Raw genomic sequence first — 22,772 nt, 5'->3', positions numbered from 1 at the left:
TTCTACTTGGCATAAAACATTTTTAGGCAAGTTTTAATTTTTTTGAAAGCACAGAAAAATATATATACAGAAGATAAGTAGATCCTAGAAATTGAGACAAAAAAGACCCAAACTTCATTAAAAATGTAGAAAATATAAACTGAAATTTTACATAAATAGAAATCCAAATGCTCCTTAACCAAATGAAAAGATGTATAACATTCCTTATAGTAATATAAATTTAAATTAAAACTACTCAGAGGTATAATTTCTTATAAGTCAAATAAGCAAAAATCCAAAATGTTGGCAACACTATCTATTGGTGAGGCTGTGGGGAAACATTCTCACGGTTCTGGTGGAAATGTATCATGGTACAAGCTCTGTGGAGGGGGCAAATGAGTATGTGACACAATAGAGTATTTACCTTTTGACCCAGCAGTCCTATTTCCAGGAACCTGTCCAACAAATATACATGCACACTTTTAAAATTAAAAATCCGTAAGCATATCTATTTCAGGATCATTTGCAATAACAAAGTATTGGAACAGCCCAACTGTTCACCAGTAGGAACTTGTTAAATTAACTACTGCATATGCAATTCAGTACTGCACAGCCATAAAAAAAAGAATGATGGAAATTATCTGCATATTGTCACTGAGAATCTCCAGGATATATTTTCAAGTTAACAAAGGAAGGTGTAGAGAGTACATACAGTATGCTATATTTATGTGAGTAAGAGCGAGTGTAAAAATCCCTACCTGTGTGTTTGTGTGTTTTGCACGTACTTAACAAAAGAAATACCAGATGAATAAATAAGCTCATAGGCCAATAAATATAATCACCTATAGTGTGGTAGAGGGGATGGAGAATGGGGAAAGGGGGCCAGTTGTGAAAATGAGTCTTTATTCTATACTTTATGTATCATATAAAATGCATTATATATTCAAAGTATATTAAATAAAACTTTTAATTAGATTTATAATTACAAAGAGAGGAGAAAAAGACCTTTGGGAACAATTATTGGATCAGATTCAGTTTTGTCAGAACATCCTCATGACAAAGCCCAGAGTTTCTGTCATCCTGTGCTCTAATCTCTTATGGATGTCCAAGGTTCTCAATCTTGAACTTTTTCATCCTCATTCTCTAATAAACAATCACTTTTAGAATTGGAAGTCTTCATTTGTATGCATTCCAGAACTGCAACAGCATTCCAGGAACTAAAAAATGGGTTCAACTCCAAACAAATCTCCCCAATTTCAAATAGATGTCTCAAATACTACTCTTGGGGGCGTGCTAGTTAAAGACATAAAGGTTCCATGCAATTGATTTCCTTTTTGTGCTTACTTTACAAGGAAGCTGCTTCTGATCCTATTTTTGAAAAGGGACTACTGGTAAACAAAGCCAACTTTGAGATGTGAAGACTCTAATTTTACTGTGCTCCAGGTATTGTAATAAAACCCAGCTATGACAGACTGAAGTTATGAATTTTTGGAAATAAATAATTTTCACATGCAGTGTGTTCCATGCAACAAAAACTGCTGACTACCTGGCATATCATGTTTGTCAAAACACCAAAGGAAAGTAGAATATGTCATTATGAGGATTTCCCCTAGACACAAAACTTTACAGCCATTAACCAGCAATTAGAACTCACCATGTTAATTAAGCATTTACATCAAGCAGTTGCTTTTACATAACAGTGTCTAAGTAGAAAAACAGAGTCACACTAAGGGTAATCTTTAAGATTTAGAGCTGAAACATTTCTCAAGTAATTCTCCCCTTACATGCTGTAGTCCACAGGAACTTCATATCCTGATTTTAGAAAATACATTTACCAATCTCATGGTATCTAGATCCATCAAGACACCTCCTTACATTATGTCATACCAGTGGCCATACTACATAAAGATCTCTGTTGAAGACAATATGACTCATTCATATCATATTATCCCTGTGGAATTAATTTATTAAAAAATTGCTACTTGTCTCCACCCAAAATCCACAATTTCTTATGATTTATAGCTTTTATTCTTGCTATTTTGTACAACATCAAAATCTGGACTCTCTCTCTAAACCAATCAGAAACTGGAGGAGCTGCAGGACATCTATTAATTTCTGTAAGATATCTTTTAATATACAAAGGACCAATACAAATACTGTTCAAATATAGCCCAGTCACAAGGAGAAATCCCTGGCCCATTAGATATTTACACCATCCATCCCTTCCAAGGGCTGAACAATAATTTATTGGATCATTCACGTTCATAAAAGTAATCAGGTATATCACATAGTTTCTTTAATTTCTTCCAACTACTCCTATCCATAGAACTCCACCTACCTTCCATCTTATACCTCAGCGTTCAGCACCAACAACCCAACACAATAAATGATAAAGGACAAGAAGCCATCACATATAAATAGGAAGTGATATCTCTGAATTCACAACCAGTTCAACATGTGGAACAATGGAGAAAGTATAGATTAACAGTCTGGTCAAGGTGTTCAGTGGGTGAACTACCTGTGCCACTCTGACTAGACTGAAAGAGTTTGAGGAAGTGAAGTTTCCAGCTCTATTTCTGGTTTCTTTAAGCCATAAAAACCCCTTCCTGTATCAATCTTCTGACAAGAATGATTCCAACGAACTTTCTCCCTTCTGAATTTTTTTTAGGTCAACCTCTATCCAAATCTAAATTCCTTCCCCAGTGATCTTGATCTCTTAGAATCATTGTTCATTTTTGGCTCTTCATTATATCTGAACTGACATAACATAACCTAGGGAAGAATGCACAGCACAGAAAGAAATAGAAGCCATATTTCAATTTTTTCCACAGGAAAGATCTCTGTGAGTATGCTCTTGAGTACCGAGCTAGACATTGAGCAATGTGAATGTTTCTTTTTAATCTGGTATGTTTTCTATGTATCGTATTCCAACTGATATGAAAATATAAATAAAAATATGCAATCTAGATGTAGTTCTCAGGACAGATCCAATATAGATTAAAATATAAGTTTGTTATTTAATAATAAATATTTGTTTCATAAATCCACAAATGTGTGGACTGAAATTTTAGTCTTAGTTTATTAAAGGTTTTATGAAATACTCAAATTGTAAACTTAAAATTTTAAATATCTTCAACACATATATATAAACACACGCACATTTAAAGAATTAAACATTTCTAATAATGATTATATGAAATCCACACCTGCAATACACTGTGTGTTGAGTTGCAAGATCCAATGATGATTTTAAATATGATCATGAGTGTCAAATTCCTTATTAAGATTAAAAATGTGCACAAATACATTCTATGTTCTCTCATCATTTTATCTGTAATGAATATTTGACAGAACCATACAGAAATTCCAACATTAGCAGGCATTGAGTAGTTCTGGTCCTAATTGGTTTTCCTGGGTGTTTTAAGTTAATAGAGTTCTTAAAGTTATTTTAGTATGAGATACACATATTGTCAGTAATATGGTACAAGTCTCCTCCACCCTTTAACATTAAAGCAAGTCAGATAATAAGAATATCAGTTAAGATTCTGTGTACTTTTATCCTCTTCTGTTCCTCCATAATGAGAAACACGTAGGTCTTCAAGTACTGAGATTCTAAGTGCAGAGCAGTTGAAGAGAAAAGCATTTTTCTTTCAGGAATGTAATGGGGCCTTTAATTCCTTATCTGTACTTGAATTGGTTTTCTTTCTTTGGTTTTATTTCAGCACATATTATTTTAAAATACAACATACATATTTCATCAGATAGGTTAACAAGTAGTTATTAAGCAAACACCCATTGTCAAGTCAAAATAATATCACCAACCAGCCAGAAAGTCCCCATTTATCCCTTCCTGATGTGAACAACTTCCTCAACTTATCTTGATATTTTAGTAATAATTTCCTTATTATCATTACCATTTTGTAACCAATTGTGCATCACTAAATGATATTTTATTTCTATGGTAATAAAATATAATGTATGTGTTTTGTGTCTTTTTCTGTCAATAACTTGTTGCTAAGATTCATCAAGTGGTGTGTATCTATAGTTCATTCATTTTCACTGACTAACATACTACAATTTCATTGTGTTTATCCAATGTGTTTGTCCATTCTACTGCCAAAGAGTGTTTAGGATGTTTCCAGTTTTTGGCTATTAAATTCAATATTATGAATATTCTGAGTATGTGTATCTATTATAGATACCCACTTAGGTCTCTAGGGCATCACTGTCTAGTATAACTCTCTGCATTGATTGAACTGTTCTATCTGTACTGTCCAATAGAGTAGCCACTTGTGGTTACTGAGCATTTTAAATGTGGCTAGTGAAACTGGGAGATTAATTTTTACTTTTATTTCATTCCATTAAAATTAAATTTACATTTAAATAGACATGTGAGTAGTGGCTACCACTGAATAGCACAGATGAACTTGACCATTATGTTAGCATTAATGATCACAAGGGTTGAGGAGTGGAATATCTACTTCTGATTCCACTAGAGAGCTTATAAAACGACAATGAAAATTCAGGGCTTTAAACACACTTCAGGTCACAGTCAGATGAACAGAAAGCTTATTTGGCAGCCTTGTAAACAATCTCTTACTTCTTATAATATCAAATGTCCCTGAAAATAAGACCCAAAATTAACTGCATTATTTGTAGGATCACAATGAGAGTTTAATTCACAGATTGTCAAGTGTCTAATGTGAAATTTATAGCTTCAGTTGAAAAGGAGTGGGACTCTAAGAACTGGAATGTCGATCTCTGGAGAAATAAAAGGAAAAAGATATGAAACAAACTTCCAAGACTCTCTGATGTTCCCTTTTTGTAGGAAGCAGACCCTACTTCTGTGTCTGAAGAGACTAGGCTTCACTTATGTTATGGTAGTAAAATATCATCAACTGAGGCAATTGTCTCACAAGCAGATGCATATTCTGCTCAAGCTCCATCACAACCACCCCTTATTAATTCTAGAACTATAAACAGAGTTAGACACTGGCCTATTCTGAGGGACAAGTGCTAAATCAGATCCAGGAAGAAATAATTTGCACTCCAAAAGTATTTCAGAAATGTGGGAAAAATACATGCAAGAATAGATTCTAAGGGAATCTTTGGTCTAAGCCAAGTAGGATATTATAAATTATTGAACCAGACTGAATTTATTGATACGGATACATCTACAAAAGTTTTGGGGTTAAATATGGTAAGATGAACTGTAAGTGGCTTTCAGACATTATTTGATTGGTTAATTGAAACTTGAACTTGCAATGGCTTACATTCAAAGAAGCTGAGATACTAGAACTTCCATGGCACCCTGTAGAAGAAGAAATAACAAAAGTTTAGGGAGACAGGGATGTTGTAGTGTACTTACGTACATCCTGCATAGCCACCCCAAACACTATAACCTTTGAGAAGGCAGAGAAGACATGCCCTTCCCTAAGACATTGTGAAATACCTTCAGATTGGAACACTGACTTCCTGGAAATGCTCTATAGTAGCTTTCTTCTGTGTAACAGTGCAGAGAGTAAAAGATGCCACCAGTGAATGAGTTTCCCTATTTCAGTGGGGGTGAATGTATTCCAGAGTGACAAAGACGGAGTGTTTAACCATCAGAGACAAGGTGTGTGCATTTGACAAACAGGCAGCAGGAACAAAATCATAATCACAATATTTTGACCTATGGGATTTGGAGCAATAGCTAATTAATCAAAGAAATTTTATAGATGGTTAGTCTATGAAAATATCTCTATAGCAGAAAAATATCTAGGTCATGTAGCTAGAAGCCTGACTCAAACTGCCAAAATGGAAAGTCACTCAGTTTCTAGACTTAAGCCAGTTCACAGCCCTAAGGCCCTTTGACTGATGGAGAGCCAGGCTTCCTTGAGGAAGAGTCCTGCAAGTTTGTGAATTTTTCTTCAAACCTTCCCCAAAGTGATCTATAGCCTACAAAGGTTATTTTATACTGGAAAAAGGGAAATATCCATATGTTTCATGAATTACTAGATAATGATCTGAACTGACAATAATTTCTGGAGACAAAAAAGTGTCACTCTGGTCTATCAGTCAAAAGGCAACACGGCAGTCAAGTGATTAAAGTAGGAAAGGCCCAAATCGGTTTCCCATAGGATCAGTGGAGCAAAAGCTCACCCTGTAGTTATTTTTTTCCTGTTCTTGAATGTGTAATTGTCTTCTTGAATCATGGGTGACAGACTAGGAAGGGCTAAATGTAGGCCTCCTGTCTTCCTTTCCCTACTGGGAAAATAAACCAAAAGTAACACTGATTCCTAGAGGAAACTACTGAGAGGAGTCTTACCATAAAAGACTTGAAAAATGCACATTCAACTTTATTGTTTGGCCTGTGCATATCTTGGAGATTGACTGTGAATTACTGTAAACTTAATCAGATGGTTATTTAATTACAGCTGCTATTACAGCTGTGGTATCTTTACTGGAACAAATCAGCACAGCCCTGGCAAGGGTACATAACTATTGATCTGGCAAATGCTTTTATCTCTACACCAATTTGCAAGGAGCAGCAGCAGAAGTTTATTTTCACTGCATTGTCTCAAGGCTATGTCAATATGCCTAGTCTCTGCCGTAGGGAGGCTGACAGAGCTGTTCATAACGCTATGCCTCAGAAATTGATAACATCAGGCAGACTGAACCTGATGAACAGAAATTAGCAAGATACTTTATGGTACAGTACCTGGACATTTGTGACATGCCTCTGAGCCAATGAACAAATAAGGGGGTTACTCCACTGGCTGAGATGGTTGTTCCCAGAAAAAGTGGGGTTGCTACTACATGATGCAGAAGGATAGGCTATGTCTGAAACCCATAGGATTCTTTAGGGTTCTCTATTACTTTCTTGCACAACAGTAAATGCTAAGAGAAGATCATAGAAACAACAACCAAAAAAGCTGCAGAACAAATGAGGATCCAGATCTTTTGGTTATGAAATTTGGGGTCATCCTGCCAGGTAAAGAATGCAGATATATTAAAATGCTTGTTGAGGACAAAGATAATATTTAGTGGTGTAAAAGAAGGAAATTATAATTATCAACTCTCGTGTTATGATCACTTACAAAAACGACAACTATCTCAGATATGCATATTTTCTTTCTTGATTGTTAGATGTATGTAGATAAGTAATATTTATTTTTAATTCCTTCTCCTTTTAAATTACTACTTTATAGAGGATATGGTGGTAGTTAACCTTAAAATTTAGTCTTTTAAGTTACAAAGCATTGAAATGAGATTGTGACTGCACTGGCAAAGGATTTAACATTGCCTAGTACATTATCTGTTGGGACTTAGTAACCCCTCCTTTAGGAAAGAGGATGTGAATGTCACTGTATAAAGGACTGGCATCTTGTTAGCCAATCCTTGAAGAAGTTAATATTGTTGTTGTGCGGAAATTCAAATATGTAGTGTGGCTTGTAAATAAATGCTCCATAGCAAAAGGGGAAGACTGTGCCAGTCATATATAGCATATCCCAATCCAAATCAACCCTTTAATAATGTTCGACATAATGCTGCAGATAGGACTGTGCAAAAGGCATTTACCTTTTGCCAGCAAGGGTACCAGAGGAGGATGGAAGATGGGAGGAGGGAAGGAGGGATGCTCTTCTCACTGTTCGCTTGCTATTCCTGTCAGTGTCATCCCAGCATAACCATTTTGCCTTGTCAGCTGCAGTTGCTTCCAGGCTACGCATACCTTCTGCATTCCCAGAACCAACAGCATTATATCCTACCAGTGGCGTGCAATAAATTTTGTTGAAAAAAGGAATAAATAAATAAATGAATGTCAGAGTTGAAAGTAACTCAATATATTATTTAGTCCAACCCCTTTATTACACAGAAAATCTGAAGAAAGATATTTGGTTACGTCAAGTAACCATGAGTGAAACAAACAAATTCAAGAATAAAAAAATTTAAACATAATGAATATCAAGTTCTAGAAATGTCCCATTTTTTCTTTAAAATCCACATTAAGTTATATATGTGCAATGTACATGTAGTAGCTAGGGAAGAGTTAAACAACAAATTTCTAAGTGTAGCAAGCAGATAGGGAAACATAGATATATATGTTTCACTTACAGTGAAGATCATGAAAATGCCATGAAGAAACCAATAGTTGAATTATGGGAAAAAGATTTCTAGGAAACAGTTTGAAATATACTTTCCCTCCACCTAAAAACATGGAACTTTTATAACACTTCTTATAGAAGAGAGTTACTAAAAGGAGTTGCACAGATGAACCAGATTTCTAGACATTGTTGTACTGCATAGACTTTTACCAGAGCAATTAAGAATGAGAAATTTCAATAGGAAGACATATGCAAAATACAATTGAAGAATTTTATGTAATCAAGACAGAAGCCTATACTTTAAGCACTGAGCAATTACACAGGAGAAAATTGTTCCATGGTCTAGCAATACTTAGAGCAACCAGTTTGGTATTGACAAAGAAACAGAACCGAATGAATTCGGTTAGAAACAGATTCAGAAATTAAATACTTCATGTGTCCTGCCTTTCAGTCCAATGATGCATAATGTAGGCATAGTACTTACAGCACTCACTGGGGAACCTGACGAAATGTAGATTCTTTTTCAGTAGATACTACATTCTTAACAGGGTGTCAATTTAAACAGATGAAGATGTAGGCGGCTGTGTCTTAGCATTCCTTGTTTTCATAATATATAGCACTATGCCCAGCAAATGAGAGCTAGTCAAAGATTACTGATGCATAAAATTGATAATATTATCGATGAATAATGCTGATGAATAAAAAATTTACTTATCACTTTACCAGATATGAACTGTTTCTAGAGATATGAATAAATACATTTTGGGATGCTGCAAACCTGGGTAGCTTATTCAGATCACTTCCAGTTTTAGCACACTAAAAGGAATGGGAAACTGAAATCCTTAAATATCATGTAACTTTTCCTCTGGTTGTGGCCAAACAGACATCTGATCCAAGCTGGCACATATAGTTTCTGTTCTCTGGTAATTTGCAGAAAGAATCGCTTATAAGTTATGTGTGAGCATGAGGCATAGAAGGTCATGCAACCTCAGGGGCTGAATGTGACCTCATTTGCATTTCACCATGATGGACTGTGAGCAAGAGAAGAAAAGGAAGGCAGGGTTCAAAAAGAGAGGAACAAAACAAACACAAAAAGAAAAAAAAAAAGAAAAGCCATAAAGAAAGTACACAGGCAATGGTGAGATGGAGGAACCTTGGTCACAGAAGACTTCTCACATTCTTGTTTGAGTTGCAGATGAGGCTTTTTTGCTGCTTTGGTTTTCTTTAAATTCCCTTTTTTATTTTCACTTCACTTTAACACAAGTGATTTTCTTTTCTTTTTTTTTTAACCAAATAATTCTGTCATAAGAAAGCTCAAATTCTATCATTCTCTCTTTCCAATACATGAGGAAGCTAAGACCAAGAGACCTTATGAGTGATTTTTTTGCCCAAGATCATGTGTCTGAGAAGTTTAGACACTCCTCAGACCCCTAATCAGGAAAAATAAGGTTATTCTAAAAAAAAAAAATGTGTTCCCACACAATGAATCCATATCAAGAAATTTATACTGGAGAAAATGATAAGTGAAACATGTTAATTGGAATGTTGGTATGGTAACAAAAAATGGGGGGGAACCTTCAATGTACAACAGCAGAATGGCTATTTAAATTATAGTACAGGAATCCCATTACACTTTAGGCAAGCACTGAAAATGACTGTTATAAAGCTATGTAACAATATTGACATTTCTGGAATAAAACGTTTAGTTCATAAAACAAAAAACTGCTGTTTATTAAAGATATTGCAACCCAGTAAAATTTATATTTGTATAGATAACAATAAAAGGAATCATATACTTTGCTAACAATTTATTTAGTTTTGGTTTCTGGAGTGTCTGCAAATAGCTATAAAATTGATCATTGCTACCAATAATATTATAATATTAACATATGAAGTAAACATATATTACAAGTGAAGTTATATTCAGATATACATATATAACAAGATCTTAGTTGGGAAAATACCAAATTTTCTATCTTCCACAATTTCACTACCCAGAAAACATTTCGGGGTGTCAATCTTTTAAAGGTAAATAGCGAGAATTATTAGGAAAATATTACTGTTAGCCATTACTAGTAGTTAAACTTTTTGAGGAAAAATTGAAAACAATGTGGAATCTATAATGTGATTTAGTGTGGTTTATAAAAGTAAATTATTTCATTTAATTTAATGCAACAAACATCTGTATAAAAGACAATGTGCTCAGAACAAGAGGGGAAGATAAAACATCGTATTTATACTCAAGAAATATATAATCAAGTGGGGAAAAATAGGTATAAAATAGTTTAACATAATATGTTGAGTGAAATAAGATTAATGTTTAAGGAGCACAATTCCATTCTTGGATTTTTGAATAAATTTCCTTAACATCTGCTCCATTGTCTGACTAATAACTAAATTGTCTTTTCTCTTTTAAAACATGGTTTTCCTTTCATTATATTTTCACAACATTTGTGTATTCATCAAAGGGATTTCTTTCTACAAAATGTGTCCCATTTGTCCACTGAGGTATCCTACTACTAATTCTCATTCCAGCAACCATGCTGTTCAAATGACTGTGACTGATTATGAAACTTAATTAACCTGTCAAGGGAAAGATAGTAATTTTTCAGTCCATTTTCACTTTTCCATATGGCCAAAAAGGAAAAGCCTTTCTCCAGCGTACACTTACACATACATGTGCTACGTCACAAAATGATGGTAAATTACCCAAACTTACACCCTGGAACTTAGAATGAGGGCTATAAATAAATAAGAAGCATCACAGTTTTCTTTTCTTTTGTATGGATTTTCATCATGTTGGTATTTGGTAACAAGAATATGTAGAAGTATGCTGGAGAGGGTGTGGAGAAAAGGGAATCCTCTTGCACTGTTGGTGGGAATGTAAATTGATACAGCTACTACGGAGAACAGTATGGAAGTTCCTTAAAAAACTAAAAATAGAACTACCATATGACCCAGCAATCCCACTACTGGGCATACACCCCGAGAAAACCATAATTCAAAAAGAGACATGGACCACAATGTTCGTTGCAGAACTATTTAAAATAGCCAGGACATGGAAGCAACCTAAGTGTCCACTGACAGATGAATGGATAAAGAAGATGTAGCACATATATACAATGGAGTATTACTCAGCCATAAAAAGAAATGAAACTGAGTTATTTGTAGTGAGATGGGTGGACCTAGAGTCTGTCACACAGAGTGAAGTAAGTCAGAAAGAAGAAAACAAATACCATAATGCTAACACATATATATGGAATCTAAAAAAAATAAATGGTTCTGATGAACCTAGGGGCAGGACAGGAATAAAGATGCAGACATAGAGAATGGACTTGAGAACACGGGGAGGGAGCAGGGTAAGCTGGGACGAAGTGAGAAAGTAGCATTAACATATATACACTACCAAATGTAAAATAGATAGCTAGTGGGAAGCAGCTGCATCGCACAGGGAGATCAGCTCCGTGCTTTGTGACCACCTAGAGTGTGGGAGGGAGACACAAGAGGGAGGGGATGTGGGGATATATGTATACATATAGCCGATTCACTTTGTTATACAGCAGAAACTAACACAACATTGTAAAGCAATTATACTCCAGTAAAGATGTTAAAAAAAAGAATATGTAGAAGTAAATGTTATTGCTATTAACCAATAAATAGATGCCTATGCAGTGTATGAGCCATTTCCCTCCCAATTCCTAAGAAAGCTCCAATTCTGTTTAGGCATCAAGTGGGTAGCATGTATCTTATATGCCACAGGAAAAGCTGGCCACACTCCCAGGATGATTGGTTAAAGAGTTACCCCATCTTCTTGGCCAGTGTTAGTTTCAGAAATGGGCATTTAATGTGATTTAGAACATTGAGATACAAAGGAGGGTTTTGCTGCGGAGTTCTGGGAAAGCTCTTCTATAATCTTTTGAATTTTTTATCAGAAGCAGCTCTCCCTTGTCTTGTTCTCTGGTCATTTTGAGATATGAGGCCTGGGTTTGAGTAAGCCATCTTGCTCCTAATATGTAAATGTACCAACCATTCATTGGTAGAAAACAGAGCCAGGAGAATCTCTGAGAAAGGTATTACAACTGACAGATAACTCTAAAAACTGCTAATGTGTTATGAGGTGACACATTTAATTATGTTTAAAATAGACTGGCTTGGACTTTTGTTGTTGTTTTTTCTTTTATTTATTTATTTATTTTTGGCTGCGTTGGGTCTTCATTGCTGTGCATGGGTTTTCTGTGCACGGGCATCTCATTGCGGTGGCCTCTCTTATTGCGGAGCACGGGCTCTAGGTGCACAGGCTTCAGTAATTGTGGCACATGGGCTCAGGAGTTGTGGCTTGCAGGCTCTAGAGTGCAGGCTCAGTAGTTGTGGCACACGGGCTTAGTTGCTCCGCGGCATGTGGGATCTTCCCAGACCAGGGCTCGAACCCGTGTCCCCTGCATTGGCAGGCGGATTCTTAACCACTGCGCCACCAGGGAAGCCCTGGACTTTTGTTGTTTGATGCAGCTCCATTAATTCATTTATTCACAAATGTTTATTGAGAAATTACTATGAGCTAGGAAATATTCTAAGTGTTGGGTGATACGAGTAGTGAAAAACAAAACAAAAATTTCTGGCTTCATTGAAACCATATTCTTCAAGAGTGTAATGTAATCGTTCTACCTGCTGGAAATGTATAAGAGTGATTTTGGAAATTTTTCATGATTTGAAGTAAGTCCACAAGGCATAGATGAACTCTAAAGTGTAAATCTTTGTTATATTATATGTGAAAAGGAAGAATATTACATGGTTGTAGCAGAAGCTGTTGTGGTCTTCTCAAGTTCCCATGCATGTCTATAGACTCCTGTGTCTATTCTATGGGTGGTGGAATCCAAAAATGCCATGGAGGGGAGTGAATGCCCCCAGATCTTCAACCAATGAGGGATGGGAGTTGGTGAATATCCCTCAGTAGAAAAACTCCAAGGTTTATTCTCCCACAGCTGTAACCTCCTCATGAATGTATCCTTTAGAGCCCTTCCTCCCCTTTTGGTTTTATTTTCCTATTCCATCACTCTGTTTCCTGAGATCACATCCCAAATAAACCACATGCACAGAAATCCTTACCAAAGATTCCACATTGGGGGAACCCAAACTAAGACAATGGTAAATATAACTATCTTCATGGTACTTCTTCTTTTTTTTTTTTGGCTGTACGCAGGCCTCTCTGGAGCACAGCCTCCGGACACGCAGGCCCAGCGGCCATGGCTCACGGGCCCAGCCACTCCGCGGCATGTGGGATCCTCCCAGACCGGGGCATGAACCCGCGTCCCCTGCATCGGCAGGCGGACTCTCAACCACTGCACCACCAGGGAAGCCCTTCCATGGTACTTCTTGAAGTTTGGGCATTAGCTGTCTCCACTGAATACCAAAATACTAGCATAAAATCAAGACAACAATCATGACACCTTATCTTTCTGGCACCAAATATCAACGATGACTACAGAGGACTACTGTGTTGTTTAGACACATCTTCTCTTATTCTAAGCAATGGTGTGCTATATCCTTTGCACACGTTTGTCTGAATTGTTTCTTAAAGCATCTTCTGCCTTCCAAATGACTTTCTGAGTTTCTTTTTATGAAGTGAATTTATCTTATTCCATTGAGCTTTTCCTACTCGTAAACAGCCAATAAAGCTCTTAATATCCTGGGCTTCAAAAATATGGTTCTGAATCTATTTTTTCTTCTCCTCCTTATTTTCTCTGGTCTTCACATTCCTTTTTGTTGGATTGAATTTATATTCGATTTGGCTTCTTCTTCTACTGCCCCTCTTTCTTCCTTCCTCTTTTCCTCCCTCCTTCCTTTCTTTCTTTTCTTTCTTCCTTCCTCTTTTCCTCCCTCCTTCCTTTCTTTCTTTCTTTTCTTCCTTCTTTTCCTCCCTCCTTCCTTTCTTTCTTTCTTTTCTTTCTTCCTTCCTCTTTTCCTCCCTCCTTCCTTTCTTTCTTTCTTTTCTTCCTTCCTTCCTTCCTTTCTTTCTTTCTGCCTTTTTTCTTTCCTTCATTCATTCTTTTATTTCATTGTTTTATTTTTTCATCCTTTTTTTTTTCATTTTCATCCAATATCCTCGGCCTTATATAAATATCCACAGTACTCATTAGGCCTGTTCAATTACCTATGACTAATTATTCTGATTATACATCTCTGCCCAAGTTATGTAGCATAGAGTAGGGACCACAGAGAAGCCTGCCAATCACAGGGAGCACAGTGGGTAATATGTAATGATGATTACATGACTATCATTTCCATCGTTTATATATGTATCTGCACTAAATATCAAAATAGCAGCCAAATGCCAGAAAAAAACTTTTGAAATCAACTTTCCTGTGGGGATAAAAGTATTTTTGGGTTTTGTTTTGTTTTGTTTTTAATCAGAAGATAGAAATCAAAGCTATTTATATAGCTGCTTAAGATTCTTTGCAGGTTTTTTGTGCAGTTTTAAGATCCTGGTCATATAAGTACACATATTTTCCTTCCCTTTATTGTATGGTCCATGAAGTTTTTAAAGTATGACAACCACTTTTGATTTTCTATATTTCATTCTTCTTCTCTTTTTTCATACTAGGATGGAGATGACATAACTCACTGAAAATATTCACTAAATTCAGCTTTTTTCAATCTGAAACACTGATATTCTTTCCAGTTCTTTAAGCAAATGGAACACCATACAAACCTTAAAGTATTTGTAAAGTTAAGTGGACTTTACACAGAGTAGGTTATATACTAAATTGAGAATAATTCTAGGATGTGTGTGTGTGTGTGTGTGTGTGTGTGTGTGTGTGTGAGAGAGAGAGAGAGAGAGAGAGAGCATGTTTCCATGAACGATTCCAGGCATGTGTGATGGAAAGAGAACACGAAGTGAGGAAGAACATTACAGCCAAACTTTCCTACTGTTTGGATTAAATTAGTATATATTAAGAAGTAGTACTTCTTCCAATTATTCAAGCCAATCCTAGGTAAACTCTGTATATCATTGATTTTGACCAAATGGGGAACACCATCCTTACTTTTCTTAACTATTAATCTCTGCTGTTTCCATAAAAGGGGCAAAGATGAAAGGCTTGAAGAGCTTCTAATTTCAAATTCACGATTTTAAATAAGTTATTGGGCTGGCTCCCAGAATCAAGGTACTACTTATAAAACTCATACAAGTATCTATGTCTCCCAAATGTGCCTTACCTCCATGCAAACAAAAACCTAAAAGCCCCGGCCTTAGTGACTTTGGTAAGTTGGTCATATTCCTGGTTGGTATTTTAATGAAGTACATGGCGTGATCTAAGAAGAAACCAACCCTAATATTAAAAAAATGTTAATGGTGGTGGATCTTAAGCTTTATGATTCATGAGGCCCAGGGCCTTCAGATGGTATCTGGAATTTAGCAAGTGACGCTCACCTGCATGCTACTTGGTCTTTCATCTTAACTACATGCTTCAGAAACTGAGAAGTAAATAGGCCTGTTACCTACAGCCCTTGAAGTTCATAGACATGTATAAACCTGGATAACTTCTACCAATTCTGATTAGTCTCCTCCCTTGGACTATCAATTTGGATACCATGTGAGGAAGCCACTAGCTCCACTTACATGTATTACTCTGAAGCATAAACAACTTCAAAACAACTCCAGTTAATCCTGGCCTTGTCTGTGGCTATCTAAACAAGATTCTTGCACCAAGCCAGTCTTGACTCTAACCTGGAGACCTCAAGGGACTGACCATCATACTTGGTGCCTTTCAATCAGGCCCACCTAACCAGGCACTGTGGAGCAAACTATATAGGTGAGTCTTGTTTACCCCAACTCCATTTGTAGGAAATTGTCTTTATACCATATAGTTGCTTCCACCCTTATCTGTTTTTCTTCTTATTGTGGTCTGACCTTCAAAGCAATCACATGACACATATTTCTCCTTGAAATCCCATATTCTGTGATGGTATAACTGGCTGAGATACAGGTCTAGCTTAACATACTACCTGTCAGAGGCATCAGACGAGTTACTATATAACACCAGATGGAAGTATACAAAAGTAACAGTCTAGTTTTAGTGCAAGAAATAAAAAGCCCCCTCCCCTTAATGCATGCCCCCAAATCTCAAAGAATAATGGGAACATCACTGTATAAATGGATGTCGTTTAATGTCCAGTGCACAGTTCTTACATATTTTATCAATGAAGAAAAAGGACAGCAGTGAAACCACCAAAGAGAAATTTAATTTGCTTGAACATCAGAGCAGGCTTTAAAAAGCAGGATGAAAGTTTTCAAAGGCTACTGCTATTTCTCAGCTTCCCATATTACAGTGGAAAAATTGCTGGCAAATACCATGTCAAAAGGTCATTCAACTTTTTAGAAGATGCTTGTTTGAAAATTCTTATTTCTCTCCATCTCTCTGGATTCATTAATCTTAAATCTTTTTGTGTCTGCAATGAATTTTAGTATAAAGGGATGGTTTTCTAGATGAAATAAGTCAAATATATTCAGAAAGAACCATTGAAATACCAAGGTTTTTCTTTCTTGTTTTTCTTGCTTTTGATAATATAAATAGAACAACTAATGTTTATAATAAGTCCAGATACCTTCGACTGTTAACCAATACCTCACTGAAAACATAAGTGTGCTATTATGAAATACAGATGTCCAAATATCTGATATACATTTAATCAAAATCATTAATACCTTTCAAATGGCAAATAATTTTTAGACTTCCCTCACAACCAGTTGTTCATGTTACTACCTCATAAACATACTATATTACATTTAGTCCCATTGAGATTCTATCAATTCTGAACCAATATACATTGGAAATTTTGTGATTTTATGATTTTATCTCATTATATCCTATACAATTACATTTTTCCGACTCCAAAGTTATTTAAGTGAATCATACCATTGATTGCAATGAAATAATCAAACTAGTTAGATAAGCATCTGGAATTGTGATTCACAGTGCGCTCCTAGCACAGAAACGTTCTTTGTATAATGCAACTCTCAACTAATTGATGTGGTCAATATCATTTGTTTAATTCAATAAAATGACTTATCTCTCTTCTTACATGATGCTGTATAATCAGTTGTGCTGATATGTTCACTTTTATCCAGTTGCTTTAGATATATGTAAACACAACTAGAGATTTTATTTTGATACATTATCAATTTGATAATATTTTGCTGTAATTATCACTATTACCTCATTTATCTCACATGAATAATCCTTTAAAACTGTATAATATTTGGATGTAATAAAAATATAACTTTTGAAATGGTTTTGAATAATGACCTAAAATTAGCTGGAACTACATTATTTGAATGCAATCAGACTGAAATTAATCACCAGCAATTTTAGCTGTAAATAAGTCCAAGTGCTGAAAGAGGCTTTATAAAAATCATCATTTGACTTGGTCTTTATACCTATTTATACTTTTTGACTTCCAGCATACTCTCATGAGTCTTGGTCCCAAAGCACACTAATGATATTTTTTCTTGCTAATGTTCATATTTCTTATTGCTACTTCTTATCCCTTCTTCATAGTATATAGGCTTATGATGCTTGAACTCAGTCTGTGATTTTTGAAACTGTGCAGTAGTTTTCCCATCCTTGAAATCCTCTCCTCTCTTGACATCTGAATAACACACTTATTTTCCTTCTACCTTAGACCACTCCTTTTCATTCTTCTTTATTGTTGCTCTATGAGTTATCTATTGCTGCATAATAATATTATCACAAACTTAGCGAGTTAAAACAACACACAGTTATTATCTCACTGTGTCTGTGGGTCATGAGTCTGAGAACAGCTTAGCTGGGTCCTCTGCTTCAGGGTATCAAAATGCTGGAATCAAGGGGGTTCTGGGTCTGTTGTCTCATCTGAGACTTGACTGAGAAAAATTTGCTCCAAGCTCATGTGGTTGTTGGCAGAATTCAGTTCCTTACAGTGTGAGGAATCGATGGCCTATTTTTTGCTGGCTGGAGGCTGCCCTCAACTTTTGGCCACATGGTCCTCCCTAACACAAACACTCCTACAAAACCAGGCAGGGAGACAGTCTCTTAGCTAATGAGGCATTCCCATTCTATGTAACAATCTCATGTAATGTAATCACATAAATTCAGTCACTTTTGGTCAGAAGCCAGCCACAGGTCCTGCCCGCCCATACTCAAGAGGAGAGTATGGACATGGACACACAAGGACATGAATACCAGGAGACAGGGATGATAGGAGCCACTTTAAAGATCGTTTACCAGAGTGTCCACTTCTTCAGCTGTCTCCTGTTCCCTAAGACTTTGTTTTGACCTTCACTTTTTACAGCTAACATCACACTAAAAAGTCAATTGCCTATTGGATATCCCATGGATACTTCAGACCAAATGTATCCACAAACAAATCCATCATTTTTGACTTTTTCTCCTCCCGCAAGCCTGCTCTGTAATTTTTTTAACATCTTTATTGGAGTATAATTGCTTTACAATGGTGTTTTAGCTTCTGCTTTGAACAAAGTGAATCAGCTATACATATACATATATCCCCACATCTCCTCCCTCTTGCATCTCCCTCCCTCCCACCCTCCCTATCCCACCCCTCTAGGTGGTCACAAAGCACCGATCTGATCTCCCTGTGCTATGCGGCTGCTTCCCACTAGCTATCTATTTTACATTTGATAGTGTATATATGTCCATGCCACTCTCTCACTTCTGTTTGTCTTAATTATCTTAGCGAATAGCATCAATAGCTACTCAGCTAAATGAAACTGGAGTCATCTTTGTCTCTTTTCTCTATATCTAACATCTTTTTTGCTACTGCTACTGTCTTCCATGGAATTCTTCGATATTTCCCTCATATGAAATCATTACTGCATGCAGATGGTATGATTGTGTATTTAGAATATACAAAACAATCAACTCAAAAATACTGCAAAAAAAAAGTGAATTCATTAATGTGGGTGAATAATATATTTACAGGAAGACACCAACAGATTTTCCATACACTGACAATAAACAGGAGATACAGTGGAAGAATAAACCCCACATACAATGACAACAAAAATCAAAACTAAATTTAAGTACAATGTAAGACATAAAGAGAAATATAAAACACTACTGAAGGACAAAATAAGCCCTGAACAAAAGAAAGCCTGTGTTCTTAGATAAGAAAAATATACATAAAAATGTATCAATTTTTCTCTAGGTAAGTTAAAACTTTCCCACTATCCAAATTAAACATATTAAAATGTTTTTGTTGAAAACTTGACCTCTAAGTTAATTCATTAAAATACATTTTTATATAGCCAGGAAAAGATGAAAAATAAAGGCAATGAGGAGATAAATTAAAACAACTAAATAATGACGGTGGTGTGGTACAGGCCGAGATAATTTCATTTAATATATGATAAAGTTTGAATTTTTTTTTTTTTTTTTTTTTTGCGGTACGTGGGCCTCTCACTGCCGTGGCCTCCCCCGCCGCGGAGCACAGGCTCCGGACGTGCAGGCTCAGCGGCCATGGCTCAAGGGCCCAGCCGCTCCACGGCATGCGGGATCCTCCCGGACCGGGGCACGAACCCGCGTCCCCTGCACCGGCAGGTGGACTCTCAACCACTGCGCCACCAGGGAAGCCCAAGTTTGAATTTTTGATCACTGAGAAAATTATTGACTATTAAGTAAATGGAGACTATGCAACTAGATCCATACATGAAAAGAAAGTTCATATTTCATATCATGTATAAGAATTATTTTCAAATGGATCAAAAGCCTAAATATAAATAATAAAGCTATAATAGTACTATAATAAACACTGGAGCATCTCTGTAGAGCCTTGGAATAGGGAAGGCTTTCCTAACTATGACCATTCTTTAAAGGAATGTTATCTGTTTTAACGGAAAGATTGATAATTGAAGCAAAAATTATTTTAAAAAATAAACATGATACAGACACTGTAGGCAAAGCCAAAAGACGACTGACAAGTACAAATGAAAACAATACTGATATACCATTTTTTGCCTGAACAGATTGGCAAAATCCAAAATTTGATACCAAACTCTGTTAACGAGACTAGCTGTGTGAAACACATCCTTACACACTGTGAGTAGAGTGTATATTGGAATAGAACTAATGTAGGGTACCTGGAAATATTTATAATAGTCCCAAGTAGTTTTCAGGATAATGCCCCAACCCCTTATATTAGTACACAATGCATGGCAGGATGCGGGCTTAGTTTACCTCACTTGTATCATGTCCCTTCACTTCCTTTAACAGAAAATCTCATCTCATCCTTTTATGTCTTTAAAGGTACTATTACGTCTGGAGGGAAATTCCTTCTTCAAATTTCTTACTTTTTCTTATCTAAATCCTATTCACCCTTCATATTTCTAGTCAAAAGATATTTTATCTAGGAATCCTGCTTTGATGCCCTCTCCCAGATCCCACTCTGGTTCCCTCTATGATTATTCTCTCTCTGTAATCTTCCACAACACATTGTGTATATCTCCATCAAAGAATTTACTAGACTCTTCTGCAAATATTGAGTTTTGTATTCCCAACCCCTAGCACACTATGTGACGTAAAGTGGAAAGTCACTGCAAGCTTAATTCGTAAACTAATAAACATTATTTTTGACTCCCAAACGGCCCACATTGCCACATAATACTTTAAAACATCCATATTATCAACACAAACTTTTGAGCAGCATCTTAAAAAACAATTCACCTTCTCAAGTCCTTTCAGCAATGGCTATGCAGTCAAATTATATGCATGATTTTCTATTACTTCAAGGAATAACCCTACAAATATCTGACACTAGCATTTAAATTAAAAAGTTGATCAGCCAAAGAACAGGAATAAGACTGTAGTCAGGCAAAATCAGATTTATTGACTCACTTAGTGAGGAAGGACAATCCAGAGGAATGTCCTTCCAGAGGATGGAAGCAACATTTTTAAGGGTTGGCTTCCTGCTAAAGGATTATGAGGGGATCAGTTCTGGACTGGATACTGTTTCTGATGCAGGACTAGGAGAAGGGGGAATTAACTAGGGATGTGATGCTGTCCTAAAGGAGCAACACCTGAGTAATGGGGCATTCCCAGTAATAGATGGGAACAGCAAAGTGAATCTGGGCCATCATGGATAAGGAATCACTCAAAGAGGGAGCTGCTACATTTTACAGCTACTGTGTGATCTTGGGAGAAACCATGATTCCTATGAACTTTGCACCTGGCTTTGCCTGCATCTATCCTCCTAGGCTAATTTACTACAGAACTTTTTTTTTCAGTCTGATATGGTTTTTACTCTTTCTGTCCTGGACATGTTTCTACTCTTTAAAGAATCCTGACAGCTTAGAATGACAGGAATATCATACAGGCTTTGGAGTTTTAAGCATAACTTTTTCATTTCCTAGTTTGGGGACTTACAAAAGTCAATTAAAATTTCCATACCCCAGTTACCTCATATGCAAAATTTGACATTAATATTTGCTTCAGAAATTTATTACTTGAGGATTAAATAATCTAAAAATTTGTATACATATTATAGTACCTCAACAGTTATTAAATATATCATAACCATTATTATTATTATAATACTTCAAAATAGCTAACAGTGAAAATAAGATTGTAATTGGACTCACTGTTGTTTTCCAAACACAGTTTTTTTTTTCTATTAGAGTCAAAGAAACTCTGTCACTGAATTTGAAGGGGTAAAATATTTGTTGGGATCAGCAACCAAGTAGAATATAACTTTGAAGGTCAGAACAAAAAGTTCAAATTCAGTCTATGAGACTGCTGGAAGATACAGAGCAATGTGCACTCTGGGAGAAGTTTCAAATGCCATCCCAGCTTGCGTGAGTGATGTGACTATTATATTTTTGTCAAATTTGGCACTATCCATCTGTCTCATATCAGAGCATTATCTGAAAAGAATAGGCTTTTCCAAAGTGTCAAGTTGTCAAAATGTTTCAATCCCCTTAACAGAACTGTTGTATTTAGCTCCATGGTACATCTGTATCTTCGAAATAAGGCTCTGTGTGCGTGTGTGTGTGTGTGTGTGTGTGTGTGTGAACATTTATAATGAAAGGAGAAAGAGGAGAACGTGTTCAAAGAAAATAATAATAACCCCAACTATCCACAGCTTTGATTATACTTTGTAACTTTCTCTCTGAATATGTCACATTTTTGTCTCTAAGGTGATGAAATAAAATAGTCATTTCCCAATTCAGAAGCCTAGGCTTCAGCCAGTCCACAGTTCTTGTTCACTGTTAGCTCTCTCTTAACATACTCCATACCTTTTCAAAAAATGACATACATAATAGGAAAATACAAAATTCCCCAGAAAGTGTAATGACCTTTTGGCTCCAAGCCCACTTTTAAGATTTTTACCAGGTCCTAATTCCCTTACATTGATGAAATCCATGATGTGAAGTATGACTGATGCACCTCTCACCCTAAAGGAATTTTCTTCTTCAGCGCTAACTTTGTTTTATCTAGACTGAAGCTTCCATTCAGCCTTCTTTCTGTTCTTTTATAGTCAAACCACTACTGAACCTATTTGTTAGTAGTGATAAGAGAATGATAGACTATTTTATCAGTTAAAAAGCCTGATCAGTGACCTGTGATCACAATTAATGGTATAAATTTATATGCTTTAAAAATCCTACTCCAGAAGAAATTCAAAGGTCATCAGGGCTCAATTTAAATAGCTGTTTTG

This window comes from Delphinapterus leucas, chromosome X (assembly GCF_059928025.1).
Source record: "Delphinapterus leucas isolate spDelLeu-1000000601 "Yukka" chromosome X, BTC_Dleu_Yukka2, whole genome shotgun sequence".
Lineage (NCBI taxonomy): Eukaryota > Metazoa > Chordata > Mammalia > Artiodactyla > Monodontidae > Delphinapterus > Delphinapterus leucas.
This window is presented reverse-complemented; position numbering follows the sequence as displayed.